Raw genomic sequence first — 14,702 nt, 5'->3', positions numbered from 1 at the left:
ACCCATAACCCCAATCCTTGAAAAGGAGAGGGCCGGTGTTTCGGTGGGCAAGCCCATGCCTCCAAAGAGATCGCCCTTCTCACCAAAGCCTCCATTCCCGTCGTAGCGTCCCAGCAAGTCCACATGATCCACAACCCTAATTTAATCCCAAAAAAATCCCGTTGTCCGCAAACCCTGCACTCTGTCCCGCCATTAAATTAAGGTAAAGCTGTATTTCTAGCGACTATCACGGGGGTGGTGGTCTTTAATATAGGTGGCCCATCTGTATTCTGTTCCTTTACTTCTGCGTTGCGGCGTTTCCCCCTCGTTCTGGATGTCAGACTGGAGTCGTGCGCTCTTACTCGCAGCCGCTTCCCTTCCCTGACCTGATGGATTTTGCAAAACGTTCCTGCGTCAAATAGTAGCGAAGTCTTGCTTTTACCGGCGTCTGCATGGTTGAATGCATGTCCTCAAGACCCTTGCCTCGTTTGCCTATGCTGATGTTAAGGCCTTGGGGCAGGGTGTGTGTGTGTGGAATTTTTGCAGCCTTTTGCATCTGTAGCTGTTGCTTTTCTCTTCCTCCTCCCCATGTGTGTATTCTATTAAAGTATTAAGTACCTTGGGGGAGCTAGGGGTGGCAACGGCCGACAGAAAGCTCTGGCGTGGGCTGGTCCATGAAGTCACGAAGAGTCGGAAGCGACTGAACGAATGAACAACAACAACAAGGAGACATAGTAATTCCACATGCCAGGAAAACCCACGTCTTCCCTTTCCTGTACTTTTCCAGTTGTGCAGGAGCTCTGGAAACAAAGCCCTATGAGGAGAGACTGAAAGAACTGGGCATGTTTAGCCTGGAGAAGAGAAGATTGAGGGGAGACATGATAACCCTCTTCAAGTCCTTGACAGATTGCCACACAGAGGAGGGCCAGGATCTCTTCTCGATCCTCCCAGAGTGCAGGACACGGAATAACGGGCTCAAGTGACAGGAAGTCAGGTTCCAGTTGGACATCAGGAAAAACTTCCAGACTGTTAGAGCAGTACGACAATGGAACCAGTGACCTAGGGAGGTTGTGGGCTCTCCCACACTGGAGGCCTTCAAGAGGCAGCTGGACAACCCTCTGTCAGGGATGCTGTAGGGTGGATTCCTGCACTGAGCAGGGGGTTGACTCGATGGCCTTGTAGGCCCCTTCCAAATCCACTATTCTAGGATTCTATGAACTCAATGGACATGTCTGTCTGAAAACAGAAAGCAAATGACCAGGATTATTCTCTTGTATTCCCTCCCCAACACACACCAAGTAGCCTCAGCCCCTTAAGTGTTGCGCAGAGAATTGAGGGAGTCAGAATCTCCCGTCTCTTTGCTTTCCACCTCCGCTGCCTTCTGTGCAACGCTGGGCAGGACCCCTCGGCCGCGGTGTTCTCCAGTTCGTTGCAGGGGTGAACAAATATAGAACGCTGCGTAACGTAAACGCACTGTGGAAATACGTGAGCGATTGCTAACTGAAACGCTTCAGGGAAGCGTTGGATCCTCTGCGCCCACCAGGGGGAAGCAAATCCACACTGCAAATGCTCAGCTTTGAACCTGTGTCCATGGGATTTGTTTTTTGTTTTACTGGAAACTTCTCTTGGGGAGAGGTGGTAGGAAGAAGCCGTCTCCGTCCCTAGCAGAGCTGAAGAGGTGGTGGGGGTTGCAAGTGCGTGGGATGCTGCCGGTCTGTGCTGGTCTTCTCCATCCCAACTTCCTAGATAGAGTCTTAAACCTGCATGCCTTGCCATAGTTCGGCTGAGCGCTGCTTTGCACACACAGAACATCCCAATTCTTTGCCTCTCCAGTTAAAAGAGTCCGCGTACATATCTGCCTTTGCATACCAAGTCAGGCTGTCAATTCGTCCAGCCTGCTTTTGCAGGCAGAAAGAAGCCTTTTCCGCTCATCTACTTCAACTGAAAATAAAATCGGGAATTGAAGCTAAAACTTCCATCCGCAAAGCAAGCCCTTACTACCTCCTACCTTTTAACAAGCCCGATCTCCGGTTTCCTTGCTGTTGACATGGCTGCTTATTTATTCATTACATTTATGTACGGCCCCATACCCGAAGCGCTCTGGGCGCTTTGCAAAGATTCATGAAGAGGGGCATTGTGGAGTCCCCGTTTATCCTACACCAAGTTGCTTGCATCTCTTGGGGATCAAGTATATATATGTCCATCTGCTGTGCTGTGCGATTCCTCCGCTATCTAACCTGTATCCGCTCCGTCTTCCCAGGACATTCAAGTTCAGGGGCTAGAGAAGCTCTTGAAATTTGTGACTGATAAGCCTATATAAAGTTCGTCCCCTCTCAAAAGCAAAAACCCGGAGTGTTTTACGAAAACAATAATTCGGATTTTTGGTTTGTTTAAAACAAAACCCCTGAGTTGCTCAGATTACCATCCTTTGGGGAGGCGATCCTTTTGAATCGAGTGCCACGCCGCCATGAATATGGCGTAATCGTACTGCATGGAAGTAAATTTGTGAATCGCCTGTTTTTCGAGGTGCGCTAGAGCAGCTTTCGCCAGTTGTAGGGTTGGACTACAACTCCCAGCAATCGCCAAACAGCTGTGGCTGATTGGAGGTGTAGTCCATGGCATCCAGAGGGCACCCGGTTGGGGGAAGGCTGGCCCCGAAGTTATAGTGACTATCTCATCCAAACTCAAGGGCTGCCATTCAGGCTAAAAAAGTGAAGCCAAGCAATTTGCAAAATGTATTTATGGAAACATCAAGTTGGTCTGTATGCTCCATCCTGCACTTGACTTTTCTTTGTGAGGACAGAAATCAAGGCTGTTTAGACCAGCCCAGGGCCTGTGATTTTCACAATACAGCTTTCACGAGGGTTATTCATTTCCCTTGAAACACTTTATCCAGTTAAAGTGGTCCTTTTCAGTGATCCCACAGCCTTGAGCTTATGATTGTTGTAGTTTGCTGCTGGTTTTGAAAACACTGGTTCTAAAGGAAACCGTATTATAATATGACTTCTGTACATGCTTTGATTTCTAGAACTGAAAAAAAAACACATCTTATGAACTAGTCTGCCAAGGCCCAAGAAATTTTCAAGCAATCTGCGATGGGGGTGGGGTGGGGGGAAGGGTTTTGAAAATGACTTCTTACAGTCATTTTGCACATTTCTGTAACCCTTACAACAATCCTGAAAGGTAGGCCAACGTTATTGTCGTCTTGGACTTGCTGGTGGCTCAGAGAAAAGCCAGTCAGCCTAAGACCACTTAGCTGAATCTGCGGCAAAGGTGAGGTCTTAAAACACCTAGCAACATCCTTGTCCTTTGTGATGCCCTCACCTGGGACGGACTATAAACTTGCAACGTGGGCTGGAAACGAATTCTGTGTGTGCCGAGGCTGCAGAAATGGCGTGTACTCAGCCGTGGTTTGCACCTCCAGGGTTTGCACTCCGTTTTTTATCACACTGTGGCAGCTGTGTGGATCTGCCACGCCTTTTTTCCTTCCGTGGCTGACTTGTCCCAAGCTGTAATTTCAAGCCAGGGTCTGTCTGTCTTTCTGCCCTCTTGGGACCTTGACACAATCGATGCTTTGTGGGCCGATACTTCTGCCCTCTGTCTTGGTAGTAAGGAAAGCCGTGGGGAAGGGAGAGGAGGCGGGGAAAAGGGGCCCGCGGAGAGACTGAAAGCACAAATGGCCTCTCTCATGCCTGCTATTGTTGCCCTGAAGTTGGGTCAACCCCCACATGGCTCGCAATGGGTGTCCAGCCGCTGGAACAAAGCGGAGACTGAAGGGGACAGGGAGGTGGAAAACGGGGGCATCCTTCAGTTCTCCAAGCGTTTTTCCCAACTGTGAAGACAAAGATCTTGTTGAGAAAAGTGTGTCTGATCCTGCTGGGAAGAGAGAAAGAGGGACATTGCAGAATAGTCTTCTGGACATTCCATGACTATACTTTTAGGGAGTTACGTGCCTTCAAGTCGGCTTCGATTTATGGAGAAGGCCTCTCTCGGCTTTGTATCCGTCCACCTCCTCTCCCCATCGAGACCTTGACGTTTGCTGAATCCCATTTTTCTTTTCTTTTCTTTTTAATGGTGGCAAGGAGGTTTGTCCAGCCCCAGGCACAATAGAAAGCTGATCTAGGAATGGAGGGAGGAAAAGGGGGCCCATTTATGAGATGCAGTGAAACTGACAAGAGGGAGCACAAGCCAGTGTTTAATTGCTTGCATTTAGTCGTGTTTTTAAGGGGGTTGTGTTTTTGAGAGCGCAGAACCGGCTCATACGGTCGGTCGCAAATGGAACACCTGCTGTATTTAATTCCCTCAAAAATTTGCTGGCAGAAGAGGTGTGGGGGGGGGGGGCAGGTTGTTAACAGCTTTGGACGGCTGCTCTGAAGTTTCAAAGGGCAAACCAATGCTGAGGAAGTTTGAAATGGGCAAGACCTGCGTGGCTAATCACCTATGGCGAACAGGAACGGCATCCATCATCATCATCATCATCATCATATATTTATTTGTTACCCGCCTCTCCCTCTGGATCGAGGCGGGGTACAACACAAATACAAACACCATAAAATACATACAACTAATTCAAATGTTTAAAACCAGCGCATCTTTAAAAGCAGCACACCATTAAAAAAGGCATCTTAAAATTCAGCTGGGTAGGCCTGCCGGAAGAGATCAGTCTTTACGGCTTTCTTGAATGCTAGTAGACTGTTAAGTTGACGAATCTCTCCCGGCAAGCCGTTCCACAAACTGGGAGCGGCCGAAGAAAAGGTCCTCTGGGTAATAGTTGTCAACCTTGTTTTTGCTGGCTGGAGGAAATTCTTCCCAGAGGACTGGAGTGTGCGGGGCGGATTGTACGGGAGAAGGCGTTCCCGCAGGTAACCTGGACCCAAACCATGTAGGGCTTTAAAGGTGATAACCAACACTTTGTACTTTGCCCGGAAACTAATTGGCAGCCAGTGAACAGATTTTAAGACTGGTGTGGTGTGGTCACCCCTAGGTGTACCGGTGACCAACCTGGCTGCCATGTTTTGACCTAGTTGAAGTTTCGGGACTAGGCACAAAGGTAGCCCCATGTAGAGCGCATTGCAGAAGTCAAGCCTCGAAGTTACCAGCGGGTGCACTACCGTCTTTAGGAAGACAGTTGTCCCTTTCTGAATTTCACGTTGTGGGCATGATGCATGCAGATGTCCAAGATGGGTTTGGGTGGGCAGGTAGATGACTACATCATCATCATCATCATCTTTATTTGTATCCCACCCTTTGCCCAATACTGGGCCTCAAAGCAGCCTTACAAAATTTTAAACATATACATTTTAAAACCAAGGAAAAGAAATATACAAAATTTTTAAAACAAATTAAATACATTACAATATTTAAAAAATTAAACATTTAAAATACATGACAATTTTACAAGTCATTAGCACAGACGGAGGCATAGATTATTCGCCAAAGGCCTGCCAGAACAAAGAAGTTTTTGCCTGCTTCCGAAAGCCCATCAAGGAGGGATCCAGTCTAGCTTCCCCGGGAAGAGAGTTCGAAAGCACTGGAGCAGCCACTGAGAAGGCCGTGTCCTGTGTTCCCACCAAGCGCGCCTGTGAAGATGGTGGGACTGAAAGAAGGGCTTCCCCAGAAGATCTCAAAGCACGGGCAAGCTCATAAGGGAGAATACGGTCTTTCAGATAACCTGGACCCAAGTCACAAATTGCCTTAATTTGTGCTGCTTATGGCAATATCTATCTCACAGAAGGGAAATATAGTGTGGAGGTTCCAGTGTAATGAATCTGTTCTGGGTTTCAGTTGCTTCGCTCTAAAGGAGTGAAGCAACTGGAAATTCTGGTGCCTGAAAGTGGGACCAGCAAAGCAGGCGTTCTACACTGGGAATCCAAAACACTACACCAGGGCATGTTCAGCCTGGAAAAGAGAAGGCTGAGGGGAGACATGCTAGCACTCTTCAAAGACTTAAAAGGTTGTCACACAGAGGAGGGCCAGGATCTCTTCTCGATCCTCCCAGAGTGCAAGACACGGAATAACGGGCTCAAGTTACAGGAAGCCAGATTCCAGCTGGACATCAGGAAAAACTTCCTGACTATTAGAGCAGTACGACAATGGAATCAGTTACCTAGGGAGGTTGTGGGCTCTCCCACACTAGAGGCCTTTAAGAGGCAGCTGGACAACCCTCTGTCAGGGATGCTTTAAGGTGGATTCCTGCATTGAGCAGGGGGTTGGACTGGATGGCCTTATAGGCCCCTTCCAACTCTGCAATTCTATGATTCTATGTAGTCAAAGAGCACGGGTGAACCCTCTTTCTCAAAAGTGGAAGAAAACCCCTTTATGGTTTCAAATACCTATATTTTAATTAACTTTAAATACAATATTTCCCAAAGGAAATCCTTGTACTATAAACAAACTCGCAAAGATATCTCATAGGATGCTATTGAGTTATACACAGGAGAGAGATCTAATTGTTTCCATTGTTGTTTCGCCTTTGAACGGGGTCTGTGACCGTATCAGAAACAAATGAGAATCCCGATCTATTTCGCCGTTGGGCTTCCTTCCTGCGCGGTTGTGACGCTGGCCTCAAATGCCCAATTCGAAAATTCTGAAAACCGTTTCCAGTGATCTAGGCTGAGAAGGGAAATTTGAGAAGACGATGAGCGGAGCAGCTGCAGGCATGTGTAAGCTGCAATAAATAAATAAATATCGAGGGGATGGGGACGGCCAAGCTCAGCCTTTCAGACGCAGGCCTCTTCTGCCCCAAACAGCAGAATTTGGGGAGCTATTTGTAACACTCCGCAGTTTACAAAAGTGCAAAGAGGCATTTGCTGGGAAACAGTGATGTTGTGTCACCAGGGTCCACCACTTTTTTTATTAGCAGGGATGCTGGGGGGGCCCTCCTCAAACTTCCCTGTTTCTTCTGAATTTAGCTGCAATCCTCACACCAGCAAGAGGGAAACGGATTTTCCCAGCAATAATAGGTTGTGATGCCAAGTCTTTTTGGGGCAGCCTGGTCTAGAAAGGCAATTCGGACCGCTAGCTTTACAAAGGACTCCTAGAAGCCTGCATTTTGGACTCTCCTTGGGGGTGCAGCTGCAGAAGCTGTGATGATGAGCGACTGCACTTTGAAATTCAGCAGCGCACCACTGGGGAGGAACAGGTTCCCAGCCTGGGCCAGAGAAGGCAGCCCACACCTTGGCACGGCGTCACCAGCGCCACACATTTGCGGGAAGATTTATACAAAGGCAATCTACAAATCGGCACAGCTGCTGTGCGGAAGCCAGCATGGAAAAGCACGCCTGGAAGCAGGGGGATTACTGACACATGCAGCTGCCAGCACGTCACGGGTGACCAAGGGGGGTGCAAGCGTGTTCCCATCATGCATGACAAACGAGCGTGTGTGTGTGTGTGTGTGTGTGTGTGTTGGCTTGTTCCCGTCACGTTTCACAGAGGAATGGGGTGCAGCCGAGGGGTACCCGGCTCCTTTCTGTCATGCGTGACCATCTTACCAGGGAGCCGGCTTGTCTCTGACACGTGTGATGAATGGCCGGGACGCAGGCTCATTTTTCATCACGCGTGACAAACGCGATGGCCTGCAGGTTTCTGTCATGCGTGAGCTGTGTAATGGAGACCCAGAAGCGTGATGAACGAATGGGGTGCAGGACCATCATGCGTGACTGATGTAACAGGCCCCGGGCCTGTCCACAGCACATGTCGCAGGCGGTAGGGTCATCCGTGTCACAAACGTAACAGGGAGGTGGATGCAGACGCGTGGCGAACGAAAGGGGCGGGCGTGTTTCCGTCACGCATGACCCACGGAACGGGGAACTGGCTCGACCCTGAGAAGTGTCACCAAGAACCGGGGGGGGGGGCGTGGGCTCGTGCCCACCCACGTCACAGGGAGGCAGCCCCGTCGCCGACACGGGTGGCAAGGCTCGTCCACGTCACGCTGGCGCATTCCGACGTGGCGACCCCGACCCGCGCCTCCCGGGGACGCGCGCGGGGACCGTGGCCTTGCCGGGGGCCCCGCGTGCCCCCCCGGAGGGGAAAACGCGTTTCTCCCTCCCCTCCTCGCGTCCTTTCCCCGCCCCCGAACCTCTCTCGCTCCCTCCCCAGCCGGCAGGACGCATCATGGCGCGGCGCCGGGACGCAGCCCAGGGCTCGTAGGCTGCGCGCTCCCCCTCTCTCCCGGGGGACAGCCGGGCCGCGCGACCTCCCCCCCCCCCCCGGAGCCATCCCCGGAGCCGCAGTGCGAGGGGAGCTGCTGCGGCGGCCCCGAGCCGGGAGGGGGACAGGTGCGTGGGGGGCGGGGGGCCCATGCCCCACCCCCCTCCCCCCTAGACGCGCCTCCCCGCCATCTCTCCAGCCGGCCACGCCATAGGCAGGGATTCTCCCCTCCCCTCCCCCCTCTCTCTCCCCCCCTCTCCCCGGGCATCGCTCCTCCGGCTCGGGGCGCCCGCGAGCGCTTGTGCGTGTGGCGGGGCGCGCGCGCATCGGCGTCTCCAGCGGCTCGGCGGTGTGTCCTGCGAACGTGAGAAGCGGGGCGCAGCGCGGCAGGCAGGCAGGACCCGAGTACAAAGCCCGGCGGGGGCGCGCGGTTGCTGGGGAAGAGGCAGGTCGGGGTGCGCTTTCTTTCTCCAGCCCCCCTGATTCAAAATATCTCTGGGGAGGGGGGGGAAGGGGGAGACCCCCTCTCTCTCGGAAAACACGAGCCGAGGGCACTGAACGCGCCGGGCTGCACCTCGACCGCCGCCTCCCCGCCTCCGTCGCATCGCGGGTCTCCTCGCGAGGGGCGGCTCGGTTCGTCTCTGATCGACCCCCCACCCCCACCCCGCACAACCTCAAGCCTGGGAAGGGGCCGGCTGTGTGGAGAGCGCGCACCTTCCCCCGAGCTGAGACCCGCCGCGTGGGTTGGATTACAGACCCCATCATCCCCACCAGCACGGCCTGGGAAGCCGGGGAGGGCGCCACCTTTAAGGGGGGATGCTGTTACCTTGAGGCCAGGTGAGTCTGCGAGTGGAGGCGGAGGGGTTAAGGGGCCCGATCCGCCAGGGGGTCCGCGTCTCCTTGAAACGGAGCGGGAGGTGAAAGGAGGCTTGTGCAGGGCATTTTGCAGGTAGATCGGGGCCGGGGGTGGGGGCTGTTAGTTGGGTTGCGTCAAAGGGACAAGGACCACCGGGCTTTAGTGTGAATGGCTTTAAAGGGGTCGAAGCTCTCCCTGTGGTGACTCAGTAAGGAGGATGGAGCACTCCGTGCATGCTCAGAGGCTGAGAAGCCGTTGGAACCATGGGGAGGGTGTTGCAAAGGGGCACCCTGCTTTGAAACTGACACAGGAGCTGAATTCCCAGCAGTGTCTGTGGCCTTATGAGTAAACGCCACAGCAAGGCTTCATGGATCTCTTTGGTGAATGTTGGGTCGCAGGAGAGAGAGAGAGAGAAAAAAAATACCTCGGTTGGTTCTGGGTGGAGAGTGGCATTTAGGAGAATGACACCACCCCCCCCAAAAATAGGAAACACATATTTAATCTGGGGAATTGAGAATTGGCTAAATTGAGCAATGCTGTGTTCATTGGTTCATTTTGGATCATTTTCTTCGTGTTACGAAGCGTCACAAAAACGCTGTTGTTTGTAAGGGAAGAAAAGGCCTGTGGGGGCTGGCGTTCTGGTCTTGCAGGAAAGCAAAACAGCAACCCACCCCCACCCCCGGTTAGGGCGAAAATGACCTATGTGACTTCTTGCAAACAACTTTCTGGTCGGCCATTGTGTGTTGCTTGCCTTAATTCCTCTGGATGAACACTTGCAAATGCCAGAGAAGCCCCCCCCCCCCCATCCAGAAATATTTGCTGCGGATTTCTAACCTTCAAGCCAGATGGAAGGAAAAAAGGCTCAGCAAGGTTGCTTCCTTTAAAGTATTCCACATCTTTTATAGCTGCAAGGCCCTGAAATCCCAGCACGGTATTAGTGGAGGATCCTACAGGGCTCTTTTGTCACCCAACCTTTTTTTTTTAAAGCCATCACTGAAATCTCCTTGGCTTCTCTTTCTCATCTGGACTCGTGATCGGCCATTGACTCCTTTCTTCTCTCAGTATCTGACACCTGAAAAATCCATTTTCCAGCGGTGAGCAGAGAACGTATTTTGTTTTTATTTTGAAGCCTTCCATCCTGAGAGGAGGCCTGCATTTGGAGGGAGGTTTCTTTCCACCCAGGAAGAACCCTCACGCTTGCTGATGAGAAGAGCAACCTTTCCCCCCTCTGTTTCTTTCTCTGTATCTCCCCATCTTTTTCCAGGAGGGACTCAGCCAGGTTTGCCAATGCTCAGCAGACAGCAGATAGAAAAGTATAGCGTTGCATTAATTTCTATTTTCCTTACATAAGCCAATAGCTCCTTTCTTCTATTTCCCTTAATATTCTCAGCACCAAACTGTTAGCTTTGAAGCGCTCTGTCCTTCTTTTTAAGTCTTCCTTTCAAGACCCCACCATCCCTCCCCCAAAACACTCTCACGCATCCTAGCACGATCTGTTTCTCCCCCATTCAAGTTGTCTCAGGTTGAAACGTCATTCTTTCACTCCACTTTCTTAGGGTGACCCTATGAAAAGGAGGACAGGGCTCCTGTGTCTTTAACAGTTGTATTGAAAAAGGAGTTTCAGCAGGTGTCATTTGTATATATGGGGAACCTGGTGAAATTCCCTCTTCATCGCAACAGTTCAAGCTGCAGGAGCCCTGCCCTCTTTTAATTCTGCTCACTCTAGTACAGCTCCTGCAGCTTGAACTGTTGTGATGAAGAGGGAATTTCACCAGGTTCTCCATATATACAAATGACATCTGCTGAAATTCCCTTTTCTATGCAACTGTTAAAGATGCAGGAGCCCAGTCCTCCTTTTCATATGGTCACCCTAACTTTCTTCCTCCTTCTCCATGCACACACACATACTTGCCCAGGAATTAAATGGTTCTCTTTAAAGTTCTGTTACCCCTTCTTGAACACACACACACACACCCCTAAATGCAATTCTCTATTAGGGTGACCCTATGAAAAGGAGGACAGGGCTCCTGTAACTTTAACAGTTGTACTGAAAAGTGGTTTTCAGCAGGTGTCATTTATATGCATGCAACACCTGGCGAAATCCCCTCTTCATCGCAACCGTTAAAGCTGCAGGAGCCCTGCCCTCTTTTGTAGCTGGTCACTCTACATGGGAAGCTGGATTCAGGTGAAACTGTAGGAGATGCTTCCTGGAAAACAGTATAAACAGCTTCCTTTTCTTTTTTTTGCGGTCTTGCGCTCATGTACTTGGGGGCTTTCCATCGGGGAATCTGTGGAATGTTGGAAAAGAGGGACCTTGTGTTTCATTCAACACTGCTCATCCTAGAATCATAGAATAGTAGAGTTGGAAGGGGCCTCTAAGGCCATCAAGTCCAACCCCCTGCTCAATGCAGGAATCCACCCTAAAGCATCCCTGACAGACGGTTGTCCAGCTGCCTCTTGAAGGCCTCTAGTGTGAGAGAGACCACAACCTCCCTAGGTCACTGGTTCCATTGTTGTACTGCTCTAACAGTCAGGAATTTTTTTTCCTGATGTCCAGCCGGAATCTGGCTTCCTGTAACTCCTATGTCCTTATACTTGCAGAAAGGGCAGGGTCTGCTTCTTGTCGGTTTTCAGGGGAAAGTTTCGAGGTTGGGGGGTTGTGTCTTTTGATCAGGCTGCATCAACAGCCCCAGGAACACCTTTGGCAGTCTGAGAGAAGAGAAAAGCCAGCTAGAAAGAAAGGGAAGAAAAGAACAGCACAGGCCTGGGTTGGAATCGGCAACGGGTGGAGATCTCAGACTAGCAGATTTCGGGGAAACATTAGGAGAAACGTCCTATCAGTAAGAGACGTTCGGTGGTGCAGCAGGCTGACTGCTTTGGGAGGCGGGGGCATTTGAAGCCCAGGCGGGGACGAACATCTGTCAGGGATGAAGTAGCGGCATCCTGCTTTGAACAGGGGGATGGACTAAATGACCTCCAAGACCCTCTCCAACTCTCTGCTAGACATGGTGCTCTTATTGATACGCAAGAAAAGTAAAAGTCGGTCTCCCTCTTGCATGTTTGTGTTAAGAGGGAATTTAAAAGCAGGTCCCATCATGCACATTTGCATTACGAGGGAATCTGTGTTTGTAAAGATTAATGCCAGGTAGATCCTCCCATATAGGGCTGGGTAGAAACCCGGAAGGACCGTTGCTATGAACCAATATTCTTTCTGGGTGTAAGACAGCATTCTCTATCTCCAAATACACAAGCATTATCACCTCCTCTCTCTCTCTCTCTCTCTCTCCCTCGCCCACCATTACATCCCATAATCTCACTGTCTCCATTTGGGTCAGCTGAGCCTCTTTGCCAGAGACGGATTAATATTCCCCACAACTGGATTAATATTTCTAGCGGTCGGATTATCATTTTAGACTGGAAGTGCTTCACTGATTTGCGCCCCGAACGCTTGACCGGCCGTTGCTCAGGTGTGTCCTGGCATTTGCTCTGGGTTTCGCCAAACTCTTTCCCCTTCTGCTTGCGTGTGTCTATGGCTCCACCATGGATGGACATTCCCCCAAATAACCAGGGGGCGGGGGGGGGCGGGGGCGTAGGACATCACCTGAGACGGCTTTGACTTGTGAAATAGGATGACCCCTGCACCTTTTCGTGGCCTTACTGAGAATCTTGGCATTTTTTGTATTTTCCCATTTCTCATCATTTGGCTTGGGGTTCTTCACCGTTTCTATCGGCCCCGGTGAGTATGAACTGGGATTGCAGACTGGGGCTAAAACTGGAGCCAGCTTTGAGCCCCCGGACCTATTCTCTAAATGTCAAGAATAATAATTATAAGACGAAGGTGTTTCTCTCTCTCTTTCCCGCTCTTGGGAAGTGCAGCCCCATTTCTGTGCAACTTGGAGCGCCTTCCTACCCTGCAACCTGGCGTCCATGCTGGGTGAGGATGATGGGGGTTGTAGTGCAACATATTTGGAAAGCGGCAGGCTGGAGAAAGCTAATCCAAGATGATAGGCATCGATTCCCCGCATCCAGGGGTGATGGTTTGCCTCAGATTGGTGCTGGAACTCAGTCTTGTTGGAGTATGAGGAATCCCCTATTGTGTGAAGTCCAGATGTCACCACTGGCAGGTTCTGGAATGAACAGACGGATGGGATTTCTTTCTGTGGGTCGGGGGGGGGGGGAGAGGCGCCGTCCATTTGACCCCATCGGGGAGGCTTAGCTGTTCTGTAATCCAATTACCATTGCTGGCAGTCAACCATTCTTGTTCTTTGTTGAAAGGCTGCTCTGGGAGCTGCCCAAAGCGTTAAACCCCAAATCATCTAAAGATCTCCGTTCTGACCACCTCTACCTAATATGTCAGACTTTATCTAGGCTGTATTGTTTGCTCTGACATGCAGCATCTCTCCAGGGACGGAAGCAGAGAAGGGGCTGTCCCCATCACCTGCTCCTGAATCCCCAGCTGGAGATGCCAGGAATTGAACCCGGGACCTTCTGCAAGCAGTGCAGGGGCCCTCCCACTGAAGTCCTTCCTGCCAAAATATCTTCCTAGAATTCATAGCTGGGGGTGGGTGGGTGTCCTATTCATTCAATTAGTCGAGTATTGGCTGCAGTGCAGGCTGGTGGCTCCGATTATGGTGGGGTTGTAAATCCATTCTGGGTTTCAGACAGAATCAGCCAAAACTTGAAAGGAACGATCCAACATTCTGTCCTGTGTGACCCCTGCGCCTGTGCCCCAGCGTCCATTCTAATAGCACCCTGACCCCTCCACTCCCCAAATAGACCCAGTCCCAAAGGGGTCCAGCCAGGGCCGGTGCCAGACTATTTTGCGCCCTAGGCAAGGTGAGCTACTTTCACCCACCCACACCTGAAAAAATGCCAACTTTGATTTTTGAGAACATATGTTTCCTGGAAAAAATAAGAAGCACAAAACTTGAAACTGCTAAATTTATTTTAAAGTGCAAGAAATACGTCATGCCAATTATAGCAAACAAATTGGAAAGGAACGTCTATGGGTCTACAATGCATTATTTAATAGGAACGTCACCTCCAAATCATCCCCCCCAACTCATGCGCACGCGCACACACACACACACACTCAGCATCACTCACTCCAAACAAACACACACATGAACACATGCATTCACTCAAAGACCCCGTGCACCCCATTCACCCATACGCTCTCTCTCTCTCTCTCTTCCGGGTGCATTCCAGAAGTCCGAATGTAGAGCCGTCCCTGGCTTTGCTTCGGCTGGGCAGGCGTGGGGCACCATCTCACCCGCCCAGGCCCAGCTGAATCCTCGGGCCGGGCCGGCTTACAGCCAACGCGCGTGAGTGCTGCGCTGCACCCGGTGCCCCTCTTAGCTTGGCACTCTAGGCAGCCACCTGAGTGGCCTCTATGGTAGCACCGGCCCTGGGTCCAGCCCTAGGTAAGAATATCAGGACTTTGCTAAAGTCTACACCTTGGAACATGATAAAAAAAAAAATACTCCGGTGGGAGAAAGACAATCCAGATCCATGGACAATCGGAAGCCTTTCATTGATATATTGGAAGAAAACTGAAACTTACGAAGGAATGCCTCTTTTGTTTATGCAGTTTGCAACCTGGGCCTGCAAATCTTGGCCTTTCGGCACCGATGAATCCAGTTTCCAAATGATATTGCCTCGTTTGCCCCACGCGTTTATTTTCTTTGGTGTTCCCCCCCCCCTCCCCGTTTTCTTTTCC

General features: G+C 51.0%; 1 protein-coding gene across 1 annotated transcript in view; it reads left to right on the top strand.

The window, feature by feature from the left end:
* The window catches only part of LOC134412386 (zinc finger protein 208-like), a 489,474-nt gene that overhangs the window by 70,877 nt on the left and 403,895 nt on the right, over positions 1-14,702 (top strand). The gene's annotated exons all lie outside the window — the stretch shown is intronic.

Source organism: Elgaria multicarinata, chromosome 21, assembly GCF_023053635.1.
Source record: "Elgaria multicarinata webbii isolate HBS135686 ecotype San Diego chromosome 21, rElgMul1.1.pri, whole genome shotgun sequence".
In the NCBI taxonomy this organism is placed as follows: Eukaryota; Metazoa; Chordata; class Lepidosauria; order Squamata; family Anguidae; genus Elgaria; species Elgaria multicarinata.
This window is presented reverse-complemented; position numbering and strand designations above follow the sequence as displayed.